Source organism: Oratosquilla oratoria, chromosome 28, assembly GCF_046742065.1.
Source record: "Oratosquilla oratoria isolate Oo_2021 chromosome 28, ASM4674206v1, whole genome shotgun sequence".
NCBI lineage: Eukaryota > Metazoa > Arthropoda > Malacostraca > Stomatopoda > Squillidae > Oratosquilla > Oratosquilla oratoria.
Genome location: NC_134804.1, coordinates 31098782 through 31106281, shown reverse-complemented (window position 1 = coordinate 31106281; position 7500 = coordinate 31098782).

The following is a 7500-nucleotide window of genomic DNA, read 5'->3' as shown; positions in this document are numbered from 1 at the left end:
GCTGTTTGTTCTTCCTTTGTGTTCCTTTGTTCCTTTGTGTTCTTCCTCCTTCTCCTTATCCTTATAGATTACGGTAGGTTAGTTCAAGTTAGATTAGGTTAGGTTAGGAAAGCTGGTTTAGGTGAGCTTCTGACTTTATCCTATTCCTGAATCGGATTACTCTAGCTAGAAGGAGGAAGAGAAGAAGGAGGAGAAGGAAGAGGAAGAGGAGGAGTGGAAGGAGGAGGAAGAGGAATAGGAGGGAGGAAAAAGAGGAGGAAGAATAAGAGAAGGAGGAGGAATAGGAGTAGGTGGAGTAGGAGGAGGAGGGAGAGGAGAAGGATGAGGAGAAGGAGGAGAAGAAGAAGGAGTAGGAAGAAGAGGAGGAAGAGAAGGAGGGTAAGGAGAAGGAGGAAGAGAAAAAGGAGGAGAAGAAGGAGGAGGGGGAAGAGGAAGGGGAGGAGGAGGAGGAGATGGAGGAGGAAAAGGAGTAGAAGGAGGAGGACGAAAAGGAGTAGAAAGAGAAGGAGTAGGAGGAGAAGAAGGTGGAGGAGGAGAAGAAGGAGGAGGAGGAGTAGGAGGAGAAGAAGGAGGAGGAGGAGAAGAAGGAGGAGGAGGAGGAGGAGGAGAAGGAGGAGGAGGAGGAGGAGGAGGAGGAGGAGGAGGAGGAAAAGATCAGTCGCTGGTAGCCATTACTTCTTATGTCACTAAGAAAAACTATGGGGAAAACTAGTAAAGTTCATAGACCGATTGCCAAGTCTTCTGGAATGCTTTCTTAGATAAAGGTGATATTGTTGATGGTTGTTACAGATGACTGGGGGGAGACGATCTTCTCCGACGTCCATCACTGAAAGAGACAGGAAGAAGAGAATAGATATCAGGAAGAATGTGATAAGATGATTAATATAAGAGGAGAATAGGAGAGAGATAGATAGATAAATAGGGAGAGAGAGAGAGAGAGAGAGAGAGAGAGAGAGAGAGAGAGAGAGAGAGAGAGAGAGAGAGAGAGAGAGAGAGAGAGAGAGAGAGGGGGAATGGAGAAGGAAATAGAAAATATATAGAGAACAACGACGAAAGGGGAGGAGAGAGGAGGGGAGGAGAAGAAAGGATTGGTGAATGAAGGACGAAAGAATGAAAGAAAGAAAGGAGAAAAAAGGCACAGGGGAAGAGGGGGAGACAAGAAGGGGAGAATTGGGGAGAGAGAGAGAGAGAGAGAGAGAGAGAGAGAGAGAGAGAGAGAGAGAGAGAGAGAGAGAGAGAGAGAGAGAGAGAGAGAGAGAGAGAGAGAGAGAGAGAGAGAGAGAGAGAGAGAGAGAGAGAGAGAGAGAGAGAGAGAGAGAGAGAGAGAGAGAGAGAGATATAAGACAGGGAGGTAGAGATATAGATAGACAGATAGAGAGAGAAAGAGAGAGGCATAGAGATAAGGAGATAGCGTGATAAGGGTAGAGAGATATAGAGATAGGTAGATAGAGAGAGAGAGAGAAAGAGAGAGAGAGAAAGAAAATGAGAGAAAAAAGAGAGAGAGAGAGAGGAGAGAGTAGAGAATAGAAGAGAATGAACGAGAAAGAGAGAGAGAGTGGGGAAAGAGAGAAATGAAAAAAATAAAGAAATAAATGAAGAGACGAGAAAGATTGGGAAAGTTTATGAAGAATAGAGAAGTTGTTAATTGAAAAAACGAATTTAAAGAGAAAATCTAGTAATAACGGTGAACTGAAAGAAAGAGAAGGTTAGATAACTTTATGGATGGGGATGACAGGTGGCAATGGACATGGAACTACCTAGTGCAGACCTTAGGGTCTCTTGTAGTCTCCTTTATTCTTTTGTTCCTATTTTAACTATAGTGAGTTGTTATTGTAACTATATAGTTTCACAGGGCCTCAACCTTACAAAGGCGGAGCATGCCGGCAGGAGACCTTTTGGTCCATAACTAGGTTGGGTGCGAAAAAATATAATAATGATAAATAAATAGATAAATAAAGAAGTAAATAATATAATAATGTAAATAATAACAATTTAAATAAATAAATGCATAGGTATAGTTAAATAATAAACAAATAGATAAATACTATTTAATAATAAATTGACATATAACTAATAATAAATGAGAATAAATAGTAAATAACAACCTTGTCCCAGTTAAAACTGAAAAGTCTTCAGGATGAAGTCTGCTTGGAGTTCTTGTCTTTGAACCACTACACGGAGGAGCACACACATTGACCAGTAACTCTGCAAAGGGGGGCTCCCGACACCTTAAAAGAGGGTGAGATACTTTTCCCATTTCGAATCGAGTTCCAACGGACCTTGAAGAACGTTGTTCCAGTTGAGTGAGGTCAGTCTTCAAGAAGAATTCGATCAAGAAGTGTCTGCTGGAAGAAATGTATCGTATCATATAAAATGTGGAGGAAAAAAGAGCAAATGCAAATATAAAAGGAAAGAATGGAGTCGGAAGGAGTAAAGAAAGGAGGGGAGACGAAGAAAAAGCCGGAATGCAAGAATAGAATATTACTTGTGAAATGATGTAAAAAACGAAGAAGGGGAAGAGGCAAATAAAAGAAAAGGAGGAATGAAGGAAAAATAGAGAGGAGGAAGAGGGGGAAGTATGAGAAAAAGAAAGATGCTTATGAGGAAATAGAAAGTGGAAAAAAGAGGAATAAAAAGGGTGTAAGGCAATACAGAAAAGTTTGTGTACAAATACTAAACTTGATTGCAGACGTGCGCATACGCACACACACACACACACACACACACACACACACACACACACACACACACACACACACACACACACACACACACACACACACACACACACACATACATACATACATATTATGTACATGCATATATACATACGTACATACATGCATACATACATACATACATACATACATACATACATACATACATACATACGTTACATGCATAATTACGTGCACGCATACATTACATACATACATACATGCAAACACACACACACACACACACACACATACATACATACATACATACATACATATATACGTACGTACACACATACATTTACACACATACATACATTACATACATACACACACACACACATACATACATACATACGTACGTACACACATACATTACAGTCCCAGGAAGAAGAAGAGGAGGAAGAGGAGGAGGAGGAGGAGGAGCAACATACGATGCTTTGGTTCCATGGCAGACAGCGATTGTAAGAAAAACAATGGCGAGCCAAGGAGGGAATATAATTTCATTTTGCGCGGAAGAAGTTGGAAGTTCCTGGAAGTCATTGCGCAATGCAGACAAGATACTTCCTCCCCCAGTCTCTCCCCCATCTCCCCCCTCCCTCCTTCCCCCTCCTTCACTCCCTCACTCCCTCACTCCCTCGGAAGCTTTTCATCCTTCTCCAAACATCCCAACTCATTCATTCATACATTCATTTATTTATTTATTTATTTGTCTATTTAGTTATTCATTCATTCATCCATTGATTTATTTATTCATTCGTTTATGTATGTATTAATTTATTTGTTTAGTCGTTTATTCATTTATTTGTATTTATTTATTTGTTTATTCAATTACCTATTTATCTATTTCTTTACATCTATTTACCTATCATTTATTTATCTATTTATTCATTTATGTATTTATTTATTTATTATATATTTATTTATATTTACTAATTTATTCATTTACGTATTTATTTATGCTTCTTATTTAGTCATCTATCTATTTAACGAATTGTTAATCTATTTATTTACTTTTCCATTTATTAATCTATTAATAGATGAAAAAATTAATCTATTGATTTACTGATTTATTTCTTTGTTTATCTATTTACTTATATATTTTCTTATTTATCTCTTTTTATCTATCTATTCATTTATTTATTTATTCATCCATTTATTTGTTTATTAATTTGTCTATTTATCCATTTATTCATTTCCTTATATATTTGTTTTCGTATTTATTCATTCGTTTCTTTGTTTTCCTATTCATTTATCTACCCATTTATTATATTTTATTATGTTTCTGAGTAAGGCTATCATGGACGCTGTACAGTTGAAGAATGGCGAATCTGTTACAGCGCAACGAAAGACTGTATGATGATTATTTGTAGCACCTGGTAAACTTAACAAGTTCTTTGCATGGGAGAGGAAGAAGGGGAGAGACAGGGAGTGAGAGAGGAAGAGGGAGAAGGAGAAAAAGAGGGAGAGAGGGAGAGGAACAAGGAGAGGGAGAGCGGAAGATGGAGAAGGGGAGAAGAGCAGGAAGATGGAGATGGATTGAGCGAGAGGGAGAGGGAGACAGAGAAAGAGAGAGGTAAAGAGGTGGATAGATAGATAGAGAGAGATAGAGAGATAGAAAGAATGAGAAAGAGAGACTAAGGGAGACAGTGTGTGTGTGTGCGTGTATGTGTGTGTGTGTATGTGAGAGAGAGAGAGAGAGAGAGAGAGAGAGAGAGAGAGAGAGAGAGAGAGAGAGAGAGAGAGAGAGAAAGAGAGAGAGAGAGAGATGGAGAGGGGTAGAGGGAAGGGACAGGGAGAGGCAGAAGAAGAGGGAGAGAGAGATAGAGAAAGAAGGATAGAGATAGATAGATAGAGAGAGAGGGAGGGAGGGAGACAGGGACAGGGAGAGGGAGAAAAAGAGGGAAAAGAAGAGAGAGAGAGAGAGAGAGAGAGAGAGAGAGAGAGAGAGAGAGAGAGAGAGAGAGAGAGAGAGAGAGAGAGAGAGAGAGAGAGGCTGGCAGGCTTTCTGTGTTCTGGCTGGCGGCTATGCAAATATGATGACTTAACTTGGGAGCGATGGGAGGACTCGGCTCGAGTCTCCAGTGACCTTCATGAATTCAGCATCGGAGCTGAAGTCCTGAAAGATGGACGCTGCAACCCTGTAGGTACTCCCCCCCCATTCCCTCCTCCCTCTCCTCCCCCTCCTCCCTCCCCTCCCCCTCCGTGTCAAGTGTCTTTTTAAAATAGATTAAATTAATTTCAACCCATCTCAAATTATGTTTATTTCACTTCCCCGTAACTTAATGGAGTTGGATTCCTTTTAAAGGGATTTGATTCCCTATTAAAGGATTCGAATCCTCTAAGGAAAATCTAACCACCTTAAGAGGGGCCTAAACCCTTTAAAGGGGAATGCAGCCTCATTACAAGGGATCCAAACCCCTTAATTGACAATAAGCTCATCTCCACTCTCATATTAACTTTGACTCATTTCACCTTATTTCAGCCTTGACCTACTGTATATTCACCTCATTTTACTTCATGTCAGTCTAGTGTCACCTTATTCACCTTAATTCCTTTTAAAATTTCTTTACTCCAATCCTTCTCTAGTAAAGCTTTTTATCTTGTTCTTTCATCTTTCTTAAATTCATTTTATCTCTTATTTTCTAAACACGATTCCTTGGTTATCATAAAGAGCATGTTTGGAACTTGACCTAATTTGACCTAATTTGACCTCTGGCCTTGCCCCGTTTTCTATTTTCCCACCTTCTTATAGTGATATAACCCTCGTTATCGTAAAGAACATGTTTAAACTTGACCCAATTTGACCCGATTTGACCTCTGTCTGACCTCACCCTGTTCTCTATTATCCCACCCTCTTGTATTGATATAACATTCGTTATCGTAAAGAACATGTTTAGAACTTGACCCAATTTGACCCGATTTGACCTCACACTGTCTGACCTCGCCCCGTTTTCTATCACCCCACCTTCTTATACTGATATACTCGTAATCTTCGATATCGTAAATAACATGTTTAGAACCTGACCCAATTTGACCCGATTTGACCTCACACAAAGGATTACAAAGGAGGATTACAAAGGAGGAGCATGCCGACAGGAGACCTTTTGATCCATATCTAGGTCGGATGCGAAAAAAAAAAATCATATTAATAATAAAATAATAAATGAAAACTATGATAATGTAAATAACAAATAAAATAAATAAATAAATGCATAGGTATAGTTAAATAATAAACAAACAGGTAAATAGTAAATAATAAATTGACATATATCTAATAATAAATAAAAATCAGACAGACAAATGATAACAAAACAAAAAACAAATAATATAAGATAAATTATAATCATTACCCATTCAAAAACTCAATTCTTTGTCACTCCCTTCTTACTTCCTTCTGTATAAAGGTTAATATATCCCCTACCACACTGTCTGGGTCAGAGGCACTGTCTGACCTCGCCCCGTTTTCTATCACCCTACTTTCTTATACTACCTTGCGTACTTTCACAAACTCTCACAAAATCTCTCTCAACTTCACCTTGTTTCAGAATACATTAATGTTTCATAAGAACACAAGAATGAAGGAGACTGCAAGAGACCATGAGGCCTACACTAGGCAGTTCCATGTCCATCATGTTTGTGATGAACGACTTCGGTTACAATATTTCATTTCGAAAATCTCCAAATAAATTATCTTTCCGTCATATAAAGCAAAGCTCAATGATGAATTGAGAGATTGCAAACCTATACGAATATAATACATACTGTCGAAATGATCCTTGAGAAATCTAGATTTCTCTAAGGTCATATTCTAGTAATTCAAGTAGAGGTTGAAGGTAGAATGTTGAAGGAAAAATAGCTCAATGTGATAACCTTAACACAGAAGGGAAGAGACCACCGGGAAGGGAAGTAGAGTAACCTTACCTTCTCCCCAGTTACTCCGGAACTCCAGAAGTCTCGGCAAGTTTCTTGAAAAAAGGTCCGGAGAGGGGGAGGGGGGAAAGGGGGAAAGGTGGGGAAGGAGGGGGAGAAGCAAGTTTTGAGTTAACAGATAAAAAGTGCAACAACGCTCCTGTCTGAAAAAAAAAAAAAAAATCCTCGCTCTGCATTTAATTGGCCGACTCGGGTGAAACGGAATGGAAGTGAGTATGTGTGTGTGTGTGTGTGTGTGTGTGTGTGTGTGTGTGTGTGTGTGTGTGTGTGTGTGCTTTTGTGTGTGTATTTGTTTACATGTGTATATATGATGAATATGTGTACATGAACATGATATGTATATATTTGTGAATATGTGTATATGTATATTTATACATATGCATGTTTATTGACATGTGTACATATATGGATACATACATTCATACATACATACACACATACATACATTTATACATATACACATACATACGTACAGACATGTAAACATGTGAATATATATATATATATATATATATATATATATATATTGTGTGTATATATATATATATATATATATGTATATGGATAATGTATATATATGTATATATATATATATATATGTATTTGTAATATATATATATATACATTATATATATATATAAATATATATATGTATATATTTGTATATGTAAATGTATATGTATATATATATATATATATATATATATTTATATATGTAAATATGTATATGTATATATATGTATATATATATATTTTATATGTATATATATGTAAATGTATATATATATATGTATGACGTAAGCGGAGTAGGAAACATAGAAGTCTTAATCTTGATTTTATTTGACTAGTT